The following is a 22,180-nucleotide window of genomic DNA, read 5'->3' on the forward strand; positions in this document are numbered from 1 at the left end:
GGTAGTCAAAGGTCATCACAGGGTGTCACACCACAAGAGTGCTTCTAGCACTACAGACGCTTCTACACAGTAGGGTCGAGGCAGCCGGGCAGTGTTGGCGTTATTTCTATCTTAAACAAGAACTGCTCACAGGAGGGGTAAAAATCAATGATCTTTTTTTATTTCCATTACAAGTTTAAAACCAGTATTTTATCCCAGGTAGTCAGTTGGGGCAATGTTCCTTCTCCAATGCGTATTATTTGTTTCAATGGCGTTTAGTCCCTGAGAGGGTGTACCCCACACTTCTTTAAAAGGTAGGATTAACTGGTTACCTTTACTCATAGTTTTTAGCTGGTTACCACAATGGATTGGGGGTGTGTGTGATGTCTACCTACATACTTTACCTTCAGGCAATGGGGGTTGGAGAATCTAATAGGGGTTACAGATTTACATTTACATTTTGGCAGAACACCCACACACACACTGGACACTTAGGTTAGGGAATGCATAGTAGGTGTACGCTATCTAGATATCATTTTATAGGCTTGCATATATACATTGTCTAGCAAGATTGTGGAACTGTACATTCTATTCACTGTCTTTATACTGCTAATTACTCTTATCTGCTTCTGTTTATTGCGCATTGTAGTGCATATATTCTATACAAGAATCACAATGTTTCAATAAACATTAAAGATACCCCTCTGTGTTTTCTTTGTATATTTCTTCAAGAAAGACCATGAGTGACTAAGCGAAAGGGTCCTAGATCTGTTGCCACATTTTCTGGGGGGGGGGAGGGTTCAGGTTTATCATGGTTTGTGGTTGCTAAAGCAATTAATTAGGGGCTTAGGGGTGCTTATGGTGGCACTGTGAACTAGCTGGGCAATAGGACAACATATCCTGAGAGGGTGCATAGAATCAGTCTTGCACCTTCCCAAAATTTATGTTGCCCAACAAACCCACAGTTCCTACTGGAAAGTGGAAACCACATAACAAAAATGCCTTCTGCACCCATTCAAACCCAAAGATAACTGCCCTATCTCCAAACTTGTGTTCCCAGTTAAATCCCACAACCTGCAGACAGCACTTCCTGGAGAACAGCAAGCATCTCCACAGAGGCACCAAAACTGTTCGCAACTCCATTGTAGATTAACTCAGAATTGTAGAAGCCAGAACATATTCTCCAAAATGTGAATGCTGAAGAATATTCCCTTTCTTAAATCTAAAAGAAGGGCAATATCTACTCCAAGGGATGACCACAGATTCCTTCACACTGCTTTGAATTCTGCAGTCCTGTAAAATGTGTCATGGGCTTTAAGATCATGTACTGCTCAATAGTATTATTCTGATATACCCCTTAATAACTGCTAAACTGGGTCTCACCCTGCTAAAAGCACCAAATCTATGCTCATCTCCATTGTAGACGACCTCAGAACTAGCACTGAGCAAAGAGATTCTTAAAAATTTGAACATACAGAATTCTTTTTTTCAAATTAGAAAGTGGAATAAAAATCACTTTTCTCTAGAATGCTCTGCTGGTTAACCACACATTTTGTTCAATGCTCTGAACTCAGTGGACCTACAATACATGGCACTGAAGGTGAGTAAGTCAACTGCTCAATACTATTGTTTCCATATCCACTTTTGATTGTCTTTTCTTGCTTCCTACAGGTTGATGATAGTGGACTGAGAGGCGTATTTACAAGAGAAGTGGCGGAGCGTCGCGTTAGGTTCCTTGGCTTAACGCCACGCTCTGCCACTTCTGAAACGCAGGACTGCACTGTATTCACAAGAATATGGTTCAGCCCGGTGTCTCCCCCTGCGCTGGCGCTAATTTAGCTGCCTAGCGCAATGCAGGCTCCCTTGCACCATAGTGCAGGATCTCTATGTTGCAGGGAAATGATTGTTTATGTGCAGGAAGGGACACCTTCCTGCACATAAACAACCAGTAATGGTGCTTTGTAACTTCTGTATGTGCTGCTTAATGCAGCACACATAGAAGATACAAAACGTAATTTTTTCAATGATTGTTTATGTGCAGGAAGGGACATCTTCCTGCACATAAAGAATCAATGGCGCTTTGCTATTTCTATGTGTGCACAACTCAGCACGCATTGAAACATCAAAAACGAGTAGAAATAAGGCATTTCTCCTCGTTTCGCCTGTTTAAGACCAGGTTTTCCCCTGCCTTAATTATGGCACTGTCTCCTATTCACAATGAAAAATAACTTCCTAGGCAATGATTATATATAAAACATTTCTTAGTTTAGGTGTCTAGTTAAAGTAACTGAATGTAACAGCAAAGTAATTAAAAAAATACAAAAGTTTATTCTTTACATATCAAATTTCACAAATTATAAAAACCATCATCTTCTGTGCAGACATACAGTTTTTTTGTCATTTATTACAGAGTTCTCATTAAAAAACACTTTTAAAAGGGACAATACAGTGGCAAAATACTTAATCTTGGACGCCCGTTTCGGCGTAAAGTACACCTTCGTCAGGAAAAGCCACAAATCCTGAAATTAATAGAAAGACATACTAAGCAATCGTTTACATTGCCATTACTCAGCTTTTTAGTCTGAACTATGCTTTATGTTACGTCATTTAACTGACACATAAGAAGATGGACACATTAATTGACTTGGTATACCTTCATTTTATATTCCATTTTAAAAAAAGAGATCTAAAACATAAAATGCGAATTGAAATGGAAAAAGGGAAAAGGAAGGAAGGGGAAAGATTTATAGGATGTGAAGAAAGTAATATTAGAGGTGATAAGATTAAACCAAACATCCCAGTCTGATTTATATAGCGCCCAGTGTAATAGATGATATTATCTAGAATGCTTACTTTATATCATATGGCCAGGAATTTGATATGCCAGGAAATAGTAGGTTTATTAAGTATTCCGATGTAGCTGAGAGCCTATAGATATATAGCAAATTGACATTTATATGAATCTTCTATATTTTGAAAGGGTGGGTAGATGACACTAACAGAGACTTTTTTTTATCATAATGTGGATACCTTTTATCTTATTTGAAGGTCCAAACAGGATGTGGTGACGCTGATCACTTCTGAGAATCAGATATGGGGTGAATATGTAGGTAAATCTATTTTTGCGATTCTGAAAATGCGATGTTTTGCGAATCGCATTTTCGGAATTGCAAAACGGGATGTAGATAAATAATCGCTATAAAATAGCGAATACCAAAAAATCGCAGAATCATTGTGCGATTACTCAAATTGCTATTCCTTGTTAGCGAATTCGCTAATAAGGATTCGCAAAAATGGGAAAAAGCAATTCAAGTGCAGAATGATGACATCACAACCAAGAAGTGTGACTGCCCATGCTGCACCTGATTGCCTGCACCTGTTTCTGAGTCAGTTGCTGCCTGAGAGACAGTGAGGAGAGAGTGTGGTTTTGTCTCTGCAAGTAAAAGTAGCTGAAATGGAATCCCAGGCTGGGGGGAAGCAGGCTGAGGAACCAAGCAGGAAAAGAAAGCAAAAGTTCTCAGAGAGGGAGCTTGAGGTATTGACTGAGGAGGTAGTGAGGCAACATGACCTCCTGTTTGGGAAAGCCTTACTTCGTGTTTCTGAGGCCAGAAAGAGAAAAATATGGACAGATATCCAAGACAAGGTAAATGTCATAGGTGTAACCAACCGTACCACCGAGGACTTAAGGAAGTGGTGGTACGACATGAGGCAGAGATCTAAGGAGAGGGTGGCCACCAGATTGGCAGAGGCAAAGGCAACTGGAGGTGGGACCTCCACTACACCAGATCCGACGCCCCTGGAGGAGTTGGTGGAGGGCACACTCATTCCTGAGGCAGTGACAGGCGTGGCTGAACTTGATAGCTCTGATAACAGACACCAGAGAAGGTAAGATGCATGCCTATATCCCCAAAACATACCCATCCCACTCATACCCCAAAATACCCATGCATGAATAGGAATCCGGTCCATGTTTTGAGGGTCACCCAGTATTGCATTATGGGAAATGTAGTCCCATGCACTGAAACTTAGTCCTTTGACACATAGAAAGGGTACATAAGGAACAGTCATACTAGCAATGTGCAAAATAGACAAGCAGTCATGTCATTTGAAGTATCAAGTGGTTTATCGACACGAAAAAAAAAAATGACATACAACTCATGTGTGCTATTTTTTTGCAGCTGGACCTACTACACAGGACACAGTGGCTGCAGTGGGGGAGAAAGCAACAGATGAGGACCGGGCAGGGGAGAAGAGGCAGGGTGCCACACGGGACACACCATCAGTGCAAGCCAAACGGCGCAGAATTGTTCCTGCACTAATGTTGTAATTTAGCAGCGATTAGGTTAAGCATTAGCAGAAGGCATCTTGTATTTAGAGACTATCTTGTACGTTTTGCAGAATCCATTTTGCATTTCTGTCAGCCATTTTGTTTGCCATGTGCTCGCCATGTGCTCTGTCCTACCTTCCTGTCAACTGCTCTTGAAATCTGCCTAGAGATATATTTAGCCTCTTCTGCTTCGCACATGCTCAGTTGAGCTTACAGCTGTCCCCAAGTTGTAACTGTCAGGATGTGTCATTCAGAATTAGCTAACTGTCACCCCCTCCCACTTGTTGCCAGCACACTCTCTGTATGACCTTATATGTATTTAAAACCAGCATTCTGTACTTGTACCGCCTTCATTTGACCCCCTCTGTGGGTATAAAAGGACCAAGCTCCTTCCATTCAGTGTGCTACTTCATGCATTACCGAAGGGTGCTGTGTGAATGTAGTTCCACCTCATGAGGTTTAATACACTCTGTCTTTTCTATTCCAGCTTCTGTGCCAACTTCTTTCTATTGGTCTGAGGACTCTGTGCAGAGAAGGGAAAACCCCTAGCACTGGTAGGCTTTGCTGAGGCTCACCATCACACTAATACCAATGGTATCCAAATCTACGGATACTGAAGAGGGCACACAGGCTGCAGAAACACAAAACCCAAGGCAGGCCACAACACAATCCTGCGCATCCAATACAACTGGCAGTGGTGCAAGACAGAGGGCACGGGCCAACGCCAGCAATGCCTCCTCGGGTACAGACTCGGTCTTCGCAGGGCTGGAGGGTAACATGTTGCGTGTGCAGTGCCAGCAAAGTAAAGGGATAATGTCAATCCAGCGCCAGCTAGCACAACACAACTGCCACATGTCGGAGCTGAGACTTTAGGTGACAGCAATCGCACAAGCCTCGGAGGCAAATCTGAGGGAAAACAGAAGGGATAGGCAGGCCCGGTGCAGGGAACAACATCGGCTACACACCCGCCTGGATCAGTTCACAAAGGCTGTCAGCCGGCAATCCACAGCAATATCCATGCTAGCACGGCGAACAATAAGCATGCAACATGAGATGCACACTGCTTCCAGGACGTTGCTCGGGGCCTGGTGCAGGTGACACATGCACTAGACCAACTGTGGGCTGTTGTCACTAGGGCAATTGGAACACCAGGGAGCCTGGACACAGATGGGCAATCCAGCAGGAGCACACCGACTCCACCAATACCTGCTGAAAGGCGTAGGAGTGGGCGTCAGGGCAGAGCTGTGGATGACAACAGTGAGACAAGTGCACAGGCTGAAGGAGGGGCATCAGGGCGTGCACATCGGAGGTGAAGGGGCGGCATGCATCAATGGCATGTTGTGAGGCAACACATGCCATAAGGACTACCGAACTCACTATCATGAAGGCACTGTGAGGACAGTAATATGTGCTACCAACAAAGTTACAGTCAAACTGTGTGACTTTTCACATCCTGCAGTTGAGGGAATAAACCTATTTTCATTTCATCAACATTGGTCATTGTGTTATTTATTCTATCCTAGAAGTAGTTCTGTGTGATGTCATCACATCTCAGGCGCCCGGCAGCTACCCCGGCTCCGCCTGCACGTCTGTGTTGGGGAGCTGGATCCTCCTCATCTGATGTGTCTGATTCTGTCAGATCCACTGAGGTGCCCTTCTTGGTAGCGATGTTGTGTAGCATTGCACAGGCCACCACAATCTTGCAACACGTCTCCGGGCTGTACTGCAGGGTACCTCCACTCTTATGGAGGCACCGGAAACAGCTCATGAGGATTCCAAAGGTCCTCTCAATGGTGGCTCTTGTGGCACTGTGGGCAGTGTTGTACCTCCGCTCAGCAGCTGTGGATGGATTGAGGTAGGGTGTGAGGATGTAGTCCCGCACTGCATAGGCACTGTCTTCTCCAGGGATAAAGTATGTTGTTGTTTAGTAAGATACTGCAAGGTCAGACATGTCATACTACTTTTTGTGTGTGCCAAACAATTGCCTAGCAGGTATCCCTCTCCAAACTCGCCATTTGTGAGTCTGCGATGTAAACCACAGTGTCGAAATATGAAGGAATCATGAGTGCTTCCAGGGAATTTTGCTACTATATCTGTGATCAAAAAACTATCACAGAGCAATCTGCAGGACACAGGCTGCTTACTATGCCAAGGAGATCAGGCTCAGCCCAAATCCCTCAAAATCTATTTTTAAAATTTTGAAGGATCTCAGCGCTAAAAAAGCCTTCACACCCGTAACTGTCTCTGAAACACACTGCAAAGAATTGGCTTCCTTCTTTGTAGAAAAGTTTGTGTAATTTATAGATCCTTTTTGCCTACACCTCTACCCTTCCCTTTTAGTCCTGAGCCAATTACCAAACTCATGGCGATTCCTGAAATCTCCCATGAAGAGCTCATTAGACTATGTGGGAAAATTAAATCTGGCTCTCCTGCTGATCCCTTAAAACCTGCCCAATTTAGGGAGGCATCCGCGCTTGTGCTTAATCCCCTTCGTCAGATAATTAACTCCTCCTTTGAATCAGCTGTGATACCGGCAAGGTGGAAACAGGCAAGGGTATCCCCCATTATTAAAAAACTTACATTGGATCCCACTAAACCTGAGAATTTCAGGCCTATTTCCCTGCTCCCTTGGCCGCCAAGGTGGCAGAATCCCACGTCAACAGCACTCTTACCAGCTTTTTGTGCTCAAACAATATTTTGGATGCCTCGCAGCATGGCTTCTGAGACGGTCATAGCACCGAGACAGCACTTTTGAGCATGACGGAAGATCTGCGGACCATTTTGGACTCTGGTCAAATGGCGGCACTGATTCTGTTGGATCTGAGTGCCGCCTTTGACACTATCTTGCATGCGGTTTTGCTACATCGTCTGGAAGAAGCGGGTGTCGGGGGACTCGCTCTGGAGTGGTTCAGAGCCTTTCTAACAGGAAGAACCTTTCGGGTTCCCACTCCCCCGTTCCTTGCTAAGGAACGACCTATTGAGCAGGGAGTCCCCCAGGGCTCGGCACTCAGCCCTACGTTATTAAATCTCTACGTACAGCCACTGGCTGCGGTCGCTAAGCTATGGGAGCTTTCAATGGTCTTATATGCTGACGATACCCAGCTAGTGGTGGCTCTGACGGACGATTCCGCTTTGAGCGCCACTAGGTTTAAGAGTGGCCTAATGGCCGTGGCAAACTGGATGACCTCTAACTACTTGCAGCTAAATTCAAGTAAGACGGAGGTTCTATTAGTGGGGAAAAACGCCACTGCCTGTTGCAAAAAATGGTGGCCTAATACTTTAGGAAATTTTCCCAACCCAAAATCAGAAGTGAAAAACCTCGGGGTCTGGATAGATTCCTCCCTTAGCCTTCGCACTCACACTAAGAAAATGGCAGCCACATGCTTTGGGATCCCACGGAGTCTCAAACCTATTCTAAAATGTTTTGACCCTCCTACCCGCCAGCTCATAGTACAATCGCCTGGATTATGCGAGCTCCTTGTTGCTAGGTGCCAACCAGGCAGAGATTGGAAGAATGCAGCGGGTGCAAAATGCGGTAGCAAGAACTTTGGTAGGCCTCCCTCGCTCTCATCCGGTCGCCGATACCTTAAGTAAACTCCATTGGCTGCCTGTGGCAAAGCGGATCCAATTTAAGGCTCTCTGTCTTTCATTTAAGATTTTAAAGCTCGCTACTCCACCTACGCTCTGTCCGCTACTGACCCCGTATGTCCCCCGACGATCTTTGTGTTCGGAAGGCCAGCACCTGGCAGCGGTCCCGCGGGTGAAACGCTCTCGGATGGGCGGTCGCTTTTTCCGCTATCTGGCTGCTAAATTATGGAATGCCTTGGCGTCCCAGTTGCGTGGCTTAAATGATCTCCTGACTTTTAGGAAAGCCATCAAGACTTACCTTTTTCCCTCAAACTAGACCCTAGGGCTTGCTATATTAGGGCCTGCTGTGCTTTGTAGAGACAGCTGCCCTCCTTGTCAGTTGACAGCGCCGGGATGCCCCTTGGATGGGGCAGCTGCGCGCTATATAAAAATATGTAACATAACATAACATAACATCACATGTTTGGCATTGCAGACTACCTGTATGTTTAAAGAATGGTATGACTTTCTGTTTCTAAAAACATACTCATTGTGTGATGGGGGGAACAGTGTGACATGTGTTCCATCTACGCAACCAATCACGTGGGGGAATTGAGCAATTTGGTAAAAATCTTGTTTTGTTTGGTCCAGTATATGCTGTGTGCCTGGAAATTTGATGTGGTGATGCATCCTCTGCATCATAGCATTGAGGAAAGCGTGGAAAAAGCACAAAAGTGCACTCGGTGAGACCCCTCCTGCTGTGGCTATTACCCCCTGAAAACTCCCTGACGGCAGGAGGTGCAGTGAGCACAACACCTGTATGTGTGTAGGAATGGTGTGGGCCTTGTATGTGGGGTGCTCCAGCATGGGTGTCAGCTCCTCTATCAGCTCCAGGATGCTTTCTCGATGCAGCCTGTAGTGCACATGGATGTCCTCCTCAGTGCGTTGGAAGAGGGTGATGCGTGTCCTGTAGATCCTCTCCTGGCGTCTCCTTCTCTCTTCAGCCTGTCGGATACGCAGCCTCCTGGCTATTACATAAAGCCCAGCCATTGTGAGAAGCCACTGTTGCAGTTTGGGACAGGTTAAATAGGTTGCACCTGATTACCACCTGGTCTGAGTTGGTGGTAATAGAGAAGTGCAAAAATTTGATTTTCATAAAATCGCTATTAGCGATTTTTACCTACATAGTAAATTGCAAATTTGCATTTTTGCGTCACGGTGTTTGCGAAATTCGCATTTATTGAGATGCAGCTTGCGAATTCGTAATTTTATTCGCAGAATCCATTAAACGCAAAATTGGTAATCGCAAATTTTGCGATTAGCAATTTTGCATGGCACATTACTTACCTACATCGCATCACACACTTTTGCGATCGCAAACACCCATGATTCTGCGAATTTCGGGGTTTGCGATCGCAAAACACCTACCTACATATGGCCCATGCTTTCTTAGGTTTATTGGGCAATGCTCTGTATCATAATAAGGGTCTGTAAATGGAGAGCCTTGGATTATATTAGATCATCTTCCTTGTTAAATTTAAATTGGAATCAAATTGGATTAAATCGCCAAAGGTTACCTGATTTATGATATATAGATCTCACAGGTTAAGTCCGAGAGTAGCATTCCGCATGGATGGCGGATTTCTGAAAAAGCGATTATTTTCCCTAATAAAGAAGAGATAAAATTAAACGTGTCCTGTCTTATTTATATTTAACAGATCATTATAAATGACTGAGGTCGCTGTCTGGGGCGATTCAACGTAGGCTGCCTGAAATAGACACGCCTACCTCAGACGTTAAAAGAGGGTTATGGGGTGGATGTCGGAAGATAAGAAGTTTCAGTGAGGTATCCTGATGGTTTTTAACCCCTTCCGTGCGGCCGCGATCCCCCCCCCCTGTGTGCGGCAACCGCACGAACAGGGCGGGGCCGTGACGAACCCCAGCCGTCGTCAGCACACGAGCACCGTGGAGCGTGATGGCTGGGGTTCGTCACCAGCATGGAAGGGGTTAAATGGAGCCGACAATCAAGATTTTCGCGGTTCTGGTGTAACATCAACATTACATCATGGCGCGACGTAAGACGCTATTCACATTACGTGCTACATAGCGTGAGTAATGGCTGAAGAAAACTAGGTCGCAATTGCGTAATGATGCAACAATAGATGCTAATCACATCCTGCGTAGCGTGATGATGTATGCTAATTATGGTAGCCAGATAGAGCTAGACCGTCAACTCACTATTATTAAATGTCAAAATAAAGACACCATTTAAAATTCTTATCTGATTTTTCCTAGTATTTATATATCTATGGTAAGATAGTTGAACAGAACGATTTTATCCTTTGAGGGTTGTATATTACAGAGCTGTAGATGAATGCCTGGACAAATTATGAATATTGCTTATTTGTTCTAAATCTCTGTATATAGGAGGGCGTGGCCAAGATGGGGGCAGAGTAGGACATGTTTTCCGGTCCCTCCGGCGCCGCCTGACATTAGCTTTGATTATCATCCCTCCTGGCGCCCATCTAAGCTGTACGCTGGGTCCTGCAGTGCATGCTGACCCCCCTGGCATCGGCAGTGTGCTTATTTCCGCGATGTTCGGTGGCTTTCTGCTTTTTTTGGGCAGTCCAGCCCCGGCCTTGCTGCGGCCCGGCAGACCTGGTAAAATGAGGCCGCTGCAGGGATTCCCTTCCCTGTGGTGCCCCGACTGCTTAGGGGGGCGATCGACGACACGGCTGAGGCGGCGACTTTTTTAGGGTAGACAGCAACATCCATTACAGAGCGGCGGAGTGAGAACGGCAGTGAGGCCCACGCCGCAACCGCCATTTTTCCGCGCTGACGATCCGGCCTGATCAGTGAAAGCGGAGCCCAGGTGCATGGGCGGCCCAGCGACGTTTGACCCATATGTACCTCGCTGTGGGACGGCAGCGATCGGACCCCCGGTGAGCGGGTTTGTGCTTCCTCGCCATCATTGAGAGGGGCTCGAGGTACTTGAGGCCCGGAAGAACCGAATTGAGGAGCGGAGGGGTGGCAGACGCTGGGTCGTGGATCTCGGTCTGCGAGTTGGCGAATGTTGTGAGGCTTGGCTGGCGAAGGGGGCGCGGGGCCTTGCTTAGCGCCTAGAGCTAGCTTTGGTGTCTGTGGTGGCCCTTAAGCCGCCACCCGCCTGGCTATGAGGCGGTGCCAGGCATCGTGTGGAGAGAGCTGGGACTGGGAGCAAAGTACACGCTGAGGGCGTCCCCCACTGCAGTGAGGCCTGACTGGCTGTAGCAGCTGTGGGCGCCCCCCGGTGTGATCATCATTTGGGCCTTGCTGGGAGTCTGTGGCATGGGAGACCTGCGCTGCTAGGAGCGGAAGGCCTACCTTTGGCCCGTGTTTTGGCGGGCGGTGATGGTTACTCACCTTGAGCTGCGCCTCGCCTGAGAGCTCGGGGGAGAGTGCTGCTGAGGCCTTCTGCCATGTGTGGAGCCCGGTGACCTGCTTTCATGCATGTGCATAGGGGAACGGACGCCTGTCCTCTGGTGGTGATACTCGGACCGTGTATCAGCGGTCGATGTTGTGTTGTGTGGTCCGACAGCGGAGAAACGGCAACCATGGGGGGGCCCCGCTGCGCACAGTGTGGGGTGCTACCTGGCCATGGAACTCCATCCCCCCACTCTAGAGCGTTTTGTAGGCCAGACTTTCCATTGTGACTATTGCCACTACCCGAGGGGTGACGTGTGCACTGGGAACAGGAGGGGCTTGGATAAGCTGGTGGAGGCCCGACTCGGCTATTCCTTGCTCGCGTGGCAGTGCCTTGGCGGGGAGATACCCGGGAGTGGAGAAGGTCGTGGGGGCTCCCCCCGTCCTGGATATGTACCCCGCAGTGCAAAGGGGGCTCTGACAATTTTGCCCTTCAATAGCCACGTAGGCTAGGTGGTACTGAGCTCTGGTAACTTGCTGATTGGCCTTGGCTCTAGGTCTGGGCCCCGCCAGGAGTATGCCCCAACAGTGCTCCCTGAGGGACTGATACCGCCTTTCACTTGACCACACATTTCTACAAGTAGGCCTTTGCCCTAGACGACATGTCTTCCTCCAGGAATAGGAAAGACAAGCCTCTGAAGGATCTCCTGCAGAAATCGGCAGGTCAGGCCACCTCTCAGGCAGACGCCAAATTGCCGCAGGCAGAGGACAATGATTTGCCGGCGACCAAAGCTTTTATGATTGAACTGTTCTCTGCTATAAAGGAGGCTATCCAGGAGCTCCGCTCTCAGCTCTCCTCTGACCTGCGGGAGGTACGGTGAGATGTGGACGCCATTGGGGAGCAGGTAGCAACCTTGGAGGAGCACGACTTGGGCCGTGAGGACGATCTTCACCAGCTCCAGCAAGATGTAATTCGCCTCACGGAGCAAAACCTAGATCTCCAAGCCCACTCTGAGGATTTTGAAAACCCCTCCAGGCGTAACAATATTAGAATTCGGGCAGTGCCATGGAAGGGGGAAGGAGATAACCTCTGTGAGTATGTCAGCGAGCTTTTCTGTCAGATCTTAGGACAAGGCGAGGAACAAGACATACGGATGGACCGCGTCCACCTTGTTGGCTTACCAAGAGGCGCTAAGGCTCCACCACCAGACATACTGGTGTGTGTCCATGATTTCCAACTTAAGGAGCAAACCCTTTGCAAGGCCCGCGACCTCAACCCGGTGCAGTTTCGGGGCCATCAACCGGCACTCTTCCAGAATTTAGCGGGCTCCACCTTTGTTAAACGTAGGGACTTTAAGCCCATCACTGACCATCTGTGTGAACAAGGCATCCCCTACTCATGGGGCCACCCATTCTGACTTATCTTCAAGCAACAGGGCAAGCTTCTGCAGATTCGTTCTCTGGACGCCGCCTATGATGTCCTAGGGTTGGAGCGGTCCTCTTCTCAGCCTGGAGACACTGGATATCCTCCAAGACGATGCAGGCGCTCCACCGACTGGCAGCGTGTCGGGAAATCTCCCCAGCCATCGAAACCAGACGTGGCCGCTAGTATGCTGGAGAGAGTGGCCACTGTTTCATCTGTGGCGCAGGTGACGGATAATACCGGCGTCCCTTGAGCTACATACGAATGGCATCAGGTGGGCTCTTTTTCGGCGCCGGAGGCGGGAGATACTCTGTTGAGGTTTTGTACCATCTCTCAACCCTTGTATGGTGGATTTGCCCTGCATCAGGCGCATTACGTAACCTAGAATGGCGCCATGTTCCCCTAAATGTTTGATTCACGAGACAGACTGTTGTCCCTGTACACGACTTTTGAGTTTCTTTCCTCATTATGTTCTCTTGCATTTTGGTTCAGGGATTGGGGTTTTGTTGGGGTTCTGGTGTTGCTTTTGGGGCTCCGCATCAGTTCACAGGCAGGCATGGCGGATACATGGTCCGCAGTCATTGCATTCTTACTCACCTCGTACCTTTGATATTAGGTGACTAGATAGCTACTACTTATCCCATGGATGCTATGGGTAGAGATTTAAAGGTTGTGAGCCTGAATGTCAGGGGGCTGAATAGACCTGTTAAGCGCTCGGCCGTCCTTTCACTCTTGGAAAACGCTGAGGGGGATGTGTGTCTGCTGCAGGAGACCCATCTCCTATCCAAGGATACTAAACAGATGAGGGACAAGCGCTTCCCGCTACAACTGTGGTCCTCAGGCCCGGCTGAGAAGCATGGGGTGGCAATCCTTTTTAGCGTGCACCCACACTGCAAAGTACTCTCCCATGTTCGCGGAGAGTTCACCGCGCTGACGGCATCATTCGCGCCGCTGCACAAAGATAAGCGCACAGAGTTAGCTAAGGAAGTGGGAGCCCTAAAGGCAGTACACAAACAGATGGGGGATCCAAGATTTGGAGGGACTGGAAACAAAGCGGCGCATGCTGAAACACTTAGACTTAGATAGAGCTGAGCATGCCGTCCTGCGCTTGCGACACAAGTTTTACCTTAGCGCGGACAAAGGGGGGAGGATGTGGGCGCATAGACTAGGAACAAGGGCACAGATGTCGACTATTCAGTCCATTAGAGATTCCCAGGCAGTTGAGCATACCACAGACACCCTTATTGTGGATTCCTTCTGTCAGTTCTATCAGTGCCTGTATAGGGTGGAGGCGTCAAGCTCGAGGGGGATGACAGAATATCTAACATCCTGTAACCTTACACCTCTGTATAAATCGTCGGCCGATGCTTTGGATGCCGCTGTTCACATAGAGTAGGTCATGTCAGCAATAGCTCATTTGAAGATAGCCAAATCCCTGGGGCAGGATGGTTTCTCCGCTTTGTTTTTTAAAACTTTTAGCGTGGAGCTGGCTCCTCTTTTAACACGACTTTTCAATTGATTCTGGGGAGGTAACGCTCTCCATGTCAGAGGCAGTGATCACGGTCATCCTTAAGCCTGGTAAAGATCCAAAAGACTGTGGCTCGTATCGGCCGATTTCCCTATTAAATATTGACGCTAACTCTTCCGGAGTATCCTGGTGGCGCGACTTAGCTCCCTGATGGATGGTATCATTGATCCAGACCAGGCCGGCTTTATTCCAACGCGACAGGGTGGGGGGGATAATACCAAACGAATTCTCCACCTTATAGACCTAGTCCACCGGTCTCGGGCCAAGGCTTTTCTCCTCTCCATTGATGCAGAGAAAGCCTTTGACTGGGTGGACTGGGAATATTTGTTTGCAGTCTTGCGGGCCTTTGGGCTTGGTGATAACTTTGTTCGGTGGGTTCAATGTCTCTATGCGGCTCCTAAGGCGGCGGTGAGAGTGAACGGGTGTAAATCTGCCCTTTTCCCCATCACCAGAGAGACTCGGCAGGGGTGTCCCTTACCCCTGATACTTTTTGCGCTCTATATGGAGCCTTTTGCCCAACCCATACGATCAAATTTGGATATCATGGGAATCAAGTTCGGCGCTGACACCCACAAAATTAGTATGTATGCTGATGATGTTATCTTATCGCTTACCCAACCTCACTCCACATTGCGGTATCTGGCGGCGGAACTCCTTGAATTCTGAAAGGTTGCAGGGTTTAAAGTAAACTTTTCGAAATCGCAAATTCTTAATATTTCTGTCCCTGACGATGAGGTCCATGATCTGCAACAGGACTTTGCCTTTCAGTGGGTGCACTCCGATATTACATACCTGGGCATCCGGCTGATTCCCTCTATCACTAAAACGGTCTCCCTCAATTATAAATTATTGGTGGATCAAACTACTAAAGCGCTCTCCGACTGGTCCCGCCTCAAATTGGCCTGGTATGGGAGGCTGGCGGCAGTGAAAATGACTGTGCTCCTGCGTATCCTTTACCTGTTTCAGATGCTCCCAGTGAGCCCGCCGCCGGGCATCCTTCGGAAGTTGCAGGGGCTCCTTAATAAATTCTTTTGGAGCAACAAGAGGCCGATGCTCGCATTATCACTTGTCACCTTGCCAAAAGCGAGTGCTCATCATCAAGTGTCCTGTTTCCGCTATATCACGGAATGGAATAGGCCCTTGTCCAGCAAGCACTGGACCTTTATGGACCAGACAGTAGTTGGCTGTAATATCTGGCTTGAACTGTGGCTTGCGAGCAAACACAGAGAGTTGGGCCTCTACTCTTCGCCAGTGACCTCGCCGACTCTCAAAGCTTGGGACCAACTAGCGCGGTGCAGGGGCTGGACTACGTTTCCCTCTCCTATGACACCTATTTTGGACACTCCAGATTTTCCGCCGGGGTGGGCATCCCCAGTCTTTCACCGCTGGAGGGAGGAGGGCTGCAAAAGGGTGGGCTCACTATTTGACCTGGATGGTATGATCCTCTTCTCTCAATTATGCAAGGACTATTTTAATCTGCCGGAGTGAGACGCTTTCCATTACTCGCACCTGGCACACTGGGTGACCCAACCTTCCAATTTCGCTTTAATGTCTCGCCCCTTGACTGCTTTCAAAAAATGGTTAGTTTGCAAAAATGGTGACCGTAAGCTCATATCTGAACTGTATGTGATGATTATGGTGCGTCCTAGGAGGCAGCGTACGAAGGCGCAGGTTCGTTGGGAGACTAAACTAGGACATCCTCTGACGCACAAAGAATGGGAACATATCTTTTATCGAGCCCACTACAAGGGCCTCCAATATAGCGGGTGCGGAATCTGCCTATAAAGTAATCACTTATTGGTACTATACACAGGTGCGTATCAAGTCCTGGGACGGAACTAAGTCAGACCTTTGCTGGCAGGGATGTGGCCTTCCTGGCACCCTGATACACCTGCTGTAGCACTGCCCGAAACTGGTGCAATATTGGAAGACGGTTCTTGATGACCTTGATGCTGCGTTCCAAATTACACTCCCCCGGGCATCTGAGCACACGTTGTTGGGACTCCCCCACCCCCAAGTCCTTCCCTTTACGCTCGCTGAGGGGTAGACAGATAGCGTTAGCATTACTCGTGGCGCAACAGGTTCGTCTAGTGCAATGGGGTTCCTCGGCTACACCTGACCCGCGGGACTGGATCCAGAGACTCTGGCACCTTTTAGCAATGGAGCGCCTCTCGCATAGCATTGATGGGAAGGGGTCACAATATGCGAAGCTTTGGGGTGCATTCCTGCAGCTCCTTTACAAGGAAATGAGGGAAGTCACATGCCCAAAATACCTACAAATTCTGCAGCTTATTCCTCTGGAACCGTTGGGGGCCACAAGCGTAGGCTAAATTATTCTGAGATGTGACCAGCGGTCATGGGGTGGTAGGATGACGGAATTAGAGAATGATATCTATATAGGCTCTTCTCTAGTTAGTTGGCATTGGCAGGATCACAATTTAGAATATGCCAGTTGGTGTTATTGATGTGTTTCGCTTTGGTATTCAATTTAGAATGTTTAGTTATACACACTAGTTGTTTTTGTTCAGGCAGCCTCGCTGTTCTAAGTAGTCCCTATCATAGAATATAGCTTGTTTATAAGACTCTCTAACGAGTCTATGGGGGTATCCTCTTTCTAAGAATTTGGTTTTTCATTTCGACCTCTCGTTTGTCAAAATCAGGTAGATTGGAGCAGTTTCGTCTAACTCTTAAAAACTGCGAAAAATTAATACTTTGTTTTTGGCTCCTAGGGTGGAAACTTTTAAAATGTAGTAAGGTAGTCCTTGAAGTCAGTTTTACATGTAGGTCAACTTCTAGACTTCCTAATTGGTTTCTAATTACAATGTCTAGAAATTCAGCTTCTGTAGTATTGCTGTGAGCAGTGAACTTGAGATTTGAATCTGTAAGGTTTAGCCATTGCAAAAATGTTGACAGTGTAGCCTCTCCACCGGTCCAGATAAAGAAGATGTCATCAATATATCTGGACCAGTGTCTCCTATTCACACCACCCTTGTAAATAGGGGGCAGCGTCAAAATCAATGAGTGCTGCGGTGGAACACACCACAACACCCATTGTCCTCCCCTTTCACGCTAAGTGTAGTGTGAAAGGGTGCCTTATTTACAAGGCAGCGTTAAGCCACGTTAAGTGGCTTAACGCTGCTTTGTAAATAAGGCGAAGCCCCTATGGCCACCACAACATCTGAAAAAGTGACGTTGTGGTGGCAAAAGGGGCTTGTAAACATGCCCCTAAGTGCCAGCTCAAGTTATACTCAATTGCAGCCAGACTGTGCAGAAAGTATTGGGAGCCTGCCTTGGATGTGGACTGGTTTTGAATATCAGGCAATAAGTGTTGTAGTGACAACTGTTATTTGCTGCATTTGTGTTGAAACTAAAGCCCACTGTTGTTTGTGGGTGAAGAACCATTACAACGATGAGCGCACATTGCGGTTGCATAACAACGCAAATTTTACATCGCGGAAATGTTTACATAGTATGTCTCCACAACGCATGATGTTACATTGCAGGGTTTTCCACATCGCATGCTATTACAATGCATTTACATGGTATGTCTCCACAACGCATGCTGGGTAATTACTTCATTTATTTTATTGCATTGTGGACAGTGAACATTTATTTTATTGCATTATGGACAGTGAACATTTATTTTATTGCATTATGGACAATGGACATGGACATACAACAGTAATATTGTTTTTTGTTTTTTATGCGTAATCTTGGTATAATTAGATACATGGAGTGATAATGAATGTGTAATTTATTTTATTGCATTATGGACAGTGTACATTTATTTTATTGCATTATGGACAGTGAACACGGACATTTTACAGTTTTACACACAACTATGATGTATGGTGACGTCGGTGTCCAGTCATTTATGTAATTGCATTATAGACAGATGTTAAAACCTAAGGCGGGTCGGGGACAATCGATATTTGCCCGGCGGTATTGCCTCTGTGACCCTCTAGTTATTTAGTCAATGAAGAGGCAGGCGCTGGAGACTGGAAAGCAGGAAACAAGGTTTTTATTCTCTCCGGAGGAGAACACAACGAAACGGACAGAAGGTATCATTCTGAGGTGCTCTAGATACATTTCTGAGGCCTGGCCTCTTATACCCTGGTTTATGACTTTATTGTAAATTACACATTCATGTTAAAGCTTTGATGTATGGAAAAGACATTCCCGGGAATCCCCTTTGGGCCCGTTCCCACACACATTTACAGTTGAAGTCCCCACCCTAGTCATAACAGGTGATGAGTATCACGCAGCTGGATATTCCGCCGATTCACGGAATGTGGGGGGTTTGATCGGATCTCATGGGGTGGGGGCTTTGATCAACCCGGGGATCCTTTGATGGGGGAAGCTTTCTATTGTACGGGGAGGGGCAAGGAATGGTATCGGCAGAGCTGGGTGTCGGCCTGGGAACGGGGAAGACAAAACGGGCACACGGGAAAAAAGGGGGTTTGCATCTAAGGGCCGGAGATCGTGAAAGGGAAGCAGGGAGGTGTCGCGCTGGGAACAGGATGAGGGCCTGGGGCAGAGCAGCGCCGAAGAGGGGTTTATGACTCAAGGCAGGTGCAAGCAGGGGGTGGTCAGCGTGCAGGCTTAGCGAAGGCGAAGGGCTATGTCAGGGGCCAGCGGCATGCAAAAGGGTTCGTTCTGATCGGGGCATCTTAAAAAAATGGCGGGCGCGCACGACAAAAGTGTGGCATCAGGGGAAGAGGCAAGATGGCGCAGATAATGTTCACCAAAACGTACTAATTTTCAACAGTCCTCCCTTTAACATATTCAAGACATCTTGCTGGTTCATTTTCTACTCGGTTCTATTGTGGTGGGCATGAGAAAGAAAACGGTAGGAACCCTAGATGAAAAGAGTCGAAAACAATACATTTTAACATTTCTAGTTTTTAGGAGGTGGGCCTATTTGATATCAATTTGTTTAGCAGGAAAGTCATAGGAATGCAATACAAAAACGATTCTGTAGCGAGAGCAGCAAGCATATTTCATACTGGCAGGTTATTACATATATATCAGGTTCGGATTGGAGCATGATCAATACAATGGCGGCTGGGAGAGAAATGAGGTCTAGCAGAAACGGCGATTGGGGATGTCAAATGTTCGAAGTTTAACGAGTTCTCATCATTCTTTGTTGCCTTTCGTTGGCGCTGTTGAGCACCGGCGGTGGAGCTACGAGTCCAGCTCTGTTCTAAGTTCTGCGTTGCAGGGCACGACCCTTTCCTCGCGTTTCTGGTCGGAAAGGTCCTTTTCGCCCTGTGTCCTTTGAGGTGATTGTCAGAAAGTTCAGATGGAAGAAAAGCGTTCAAAACAGTCCATAGGGTAGGTCAGAGGAAAAGGGGGATGGAGCAAGGCCAAATTAGGAACAAACTAGGGGAACGAGAGACTTCAAATAGGCGAGCGTGTGACCGAATTCAGAGAGCGGGGACTTGTCGACAGACACTGGACATCGAGCAGGGGCATCAGGTCGACCCTTTCTTCTCATGTTGTCGAAAACAGTGCCTCGTCCTGCAGCTCTTTTCTGTCGTGGTCTCGCCTTGGCTAATGTCGCAGGTGTTCCTTAGTCTGCAGTCAGGCCTCGTGCTCCCACATCCGGTCCTTTTCTCCTCCAACAGCAGTACCCTTAAACAAGTTTGAAAAGACAGTTCTTTAGAGAATTTGCAGATGAAGATAATCAAAAAGTCTATTTCTCTCCCAGCTCCAGGCAAAGAATGAAAATGCCCGTTATATTAGTGTTCACAACTGGCATATGAATGACCGGTGACGGGCTTGTTGGATTTACTATGACTTTCCTTTACAATTATTTACTACACAGGTATTTTGCTGAGAGACGAACATGGCTAAACATTTCCTTTCTATTGATGCATCCTGCTTTTCAACTACTACGGGGTTCATTTTGATGATTTCTTTACCTTGGATTAGTCTGTTAACCTTGTAAAACATCATTCTGGATCCTACGTAACCTTTTACAGCCCGATTACTTAATTAGGAAGGACAGGGGTTTTATGGGAAACAATCAGGGACATAGGAAACTTGTGGTAAGGGCATAAATCGACCCATCTCTCACAACCGGAAATGAGGGGTAGTTTCATAATTCCAGTTTTGGGCGGCTGATACAGGGGAGGTAACCGGGGTAATCATTTTTCCGGTTTTGGGTATTGCGACAATTCGGGGAGGGGAGGGTCGCGTATTCTGAGGTCCTTGTTTTATACCATAGGAGCCGTTGACATGTAGTTCCCTTATTTCGGGTCAGATTAGGGAACCTCTGTCGTCTTACCTGTCCTTTCCCTTACGGTCCAACCTCGGTTCATTGACTTCTAGCGGAAAAGGAGAGGTAATGACGCGGCCTCAGGGTGATTGTATTAAAGACAAGTTTTTTGTGCAAATACTGACGGTATTTGAAGCCAATTAGGTGGTGTGCTAGGGGTGGCAGTCTGCCAATTTCGGGGCTAATCACTCGGAAGAGTGGGAGTGCAAAAAATAGAGGGAGAGAGAGAGAGAGAGAGAGAGAGAGAGAGAGAGAGAGAGAGAGAGAGAGAGAGAGAGAGAGAGAGAGAGAGGGAGAGCGCAACGGCAGGCTAAATAGTACACGTGCAACAGGGAGGGTGGCAGTGTATTCAAGAAAGGCTATTTAGTGCATTACGCAGTAAAGGGCATTCACGGGTCTGTGTTAGAATCTTGTAATCATGCAGTTTGAGCATTAGACAGGGTAGAGGGGACGTGCTTTGAGAAAAAGGAAAGAAGAAAGGAGGTACCATGTTGTCGCACTTCTCGCATTCTCGGTCCTTCGACCAGTCGGGTCGACGCCTCAGTCACACACACACATTCCCTCATAGTTTCGCATCATACGTGACATGGGTTCATTCGTCCGGTCTGGTTTAAGGGTGATCACTTTTTATCGGGTTGTGCTAATTTTTCGGGTTTGTTCGACACGTGAGTAGTTTGCAGGCGTGCTTAGACACCACCTTGCGGCGCTAGCCCGCTTCGTGTATTAGACATGGCAAGGCTTCAGATCTTTGCCACACCTCGGCTGTAATCTCTGATGTAACCTGCAGAGGGAGGAAAAAAGAGGGGTGGGGGAGACAGCATTCGCGCATATTCAAACACATGGATTCATAAGTCCTTTACTTACCTCTTACTCGTCTTTTCTCCTCGGGGCAGGGTCCCCGGGGATATGGTTTCTGGAGTCGAGGGGGGGGGGGGTAGTGTGTCCATATAGGTCGTGTGCGGGGAAACGTAAAAAGGAAACCAGAGGTGCTTAGTGCGAGGTATCTAGTCAAAGGATGTATCTCACTATCGGGATCCTTAAACCTCTTTCAACGCTGCGGCGTTCTAAGGTTCTTCGGTTCTTGGGTCAGCTCCGTTCCCTGATACTTTGGAACGTTGTACTTTATCACATTTACATTATTTCATTTCACCCTCCTTTTGCATTCCCTCATTTACACCGTTCGTTTTACCCATCCTTGGAAGTCAAGGTCTTCCTCTACGCGAGAGTTCATGAGTCAGTCGCGTACTTTGAAGGCGGAGTGTCGTGTTGTCGATCCGATCCGTCCTCCAGGGCTGGGCAACCATCTTCTTTTAACCTTAAAGAGAGAGCAGAGTAGGGTGCACAGAAAAGAACTTTCCCACCGATCCCACATTTTTTTTTTAATAAAGCATGCAATACCCGTCCATAGTTTCAAAAATTTTATTTTGCAAAAATCATTTCAGCATGAGGATTATGAGGGTGCGGTCGTATTTGGCCGGTCGTGGCAATGGCTAAAGTGCGTACAGTGGGGTGTCGTTTGCAGCAATAAAAACATCGGAAAGTTTTACTCATTCATTTGTAAGAAACTAAAACGTCTATTAATTGGCTGGGGGTTCGGGGGCATTTATTTTCATAATTTAGAAGCATAATCATAATAGTGGTAATCAGATTTCCTATATGCATACCGTACGTGTG

The sequence above is a fragment of the Lissotriton helveticus genome, chromosome 6, assembly GCF_964261635.1.
Source record: "Lissotriton helveticus chromosome 6, aLisHel1.1, whole genome shotgun sequence".
NCBI classification, from domain to species: domain Eukaryota; kingdom Metazoa; phylum Chordata; class Amphibia; order Caudata; family Salamandridae; genus Lissotriton; species Lissotriton helveticus.